Genomic DNA, 1,540 nt, shown 5'->3' with positions numbered 1-1,540 from the left:
CAGTGGTAGAATCATGGACAGGAGGTGGAACCGAGAGCCTGGAATCAGACAGATACTACCTTTTTCTAAAATGAATTGAAAACAAAGGAACAGACGACACAGTGGTGGTTGTAGAGCATAAGAATTTAAAACTAAAAAGTTATATTATGGTTTTAAAAAGTACTGTGCTGAGGTTGTATAATTTTATAGTTATTATGAAATGACTTAATTCAGTAAAAAGATTTGACTAGTTTTAATTTTTAATATTTCCCTAATATTAATAATTGAAAAAATCTTATAATTGAAAACTTAATTAAATCAGTGAAACTAGTTTATAGAATTTAGTTTCAGTTTCGCTAAATAGAAATTATGGTAGAGAACCACAAATGATGAAAGAATACTCCATTTCTTTATATCAAACATCATCTATCAGTAAACACGTACGATTTTGTTTAGTTATTTGTGTAAGGCAAGTGCAGAAAAAAAGAGACCGAGCTGGGCAGTCAGACAAGAAAAAGGAAATGTATTAAATGGAAAAGAGAGGATGACTGGCCCTTAAGGAGAACCCACGTCTTCCCTTTCTGACGGGGTCTTTCTTATACCCCGCCAATGACAAATCCTCTGAAGGGCTGGTTAATTTTTAGCCTCTAGCTGAGTCCTGTGGTCACATAGCTGGAGGTCTGGAATCTGGCGGTCTCACAGCTTTGAAGGTAGGCACCAGTGAGAAAACAGAATGTCATTTGGGCAATTTGGTCAGTCTCAAAGATCACTGTGGTTTTATTCTTTGTTTCTGAGGTCAACATAATGAGCCATCTTAACAATGAGACCTCAGGTGAGCCCCGCCATTCCAGCCTTTTTGATTTAGGATAAGGGCTGAAGGTCAATCTTCAGTACCTGCTTCCTGCAGGACAGGGGCATCGTGTGGGTGAGATAAGAAAAAGCTGGAATGTGGGTCAAGGGAATTTGTGTGGGGTAGAAGTTTTTTATAATCTGCGTGAGTTAGAAGTAGCTTGTGGATAGTTCGGTTGGTGAAGGCTTGTAAGCAGTTTTGAAGACATTTTGAAAAAAGAAGCATTAAACATGTGCTGAAAGCTAGAATAAGAGTAAGTAGAAGGAGAGGGCCTAGAAAAGCTAGGACCCAGGGCATCCAATTCCAATTGCTTAACCAGTTTTCCCATGAAGCACTGAGGTGGTGATGTATTCTCGAGGCCCTATTTGTCAAATTTCTTGCTGCTTCCTTTACAACACCTGATTTGTCAGTGGAGAAGTAGCAGTCTTCCTCCAAAAATAGACATAGGCCTCATTTTTCTGCTGTGAGGAGATCTAATCCTTTTCTGTTTTGGAGGGCCACAGCTGCCAGGGAATCTAGCTAGTTTTGGATAATGATAAGGCTGTTAGCTATTTCTACCAGGCTGCCAGTGAAGTCTTTAGAAAGGCTTTGATAGTAATTTAAAGAGGTTGTGAGTCCTGTGGTCCCTGTCTGAATTCCAGCCGCTATTCCTAAACTGATTAATAGAGGAATGAATTGAATTGCCCATCTGGGTTGGTTATGAGTTAGTGG

Source organism: Cervus elaphus, chromosome 28 (genome assembly GCF_910594005.1).
Source record: "Cervus elaphus chromosome 28, mCerEla1.1, whole genome shotgun sequence".
NCBI classification, from domain to species: Eukaryota; Metazoa; Chordata; class Mammalia; order Artiodactyla; family Cervidae; genus Cervus; species Cervus elaphus.
Note: the sequence above shows the minus strand (reverse complement) of the source record.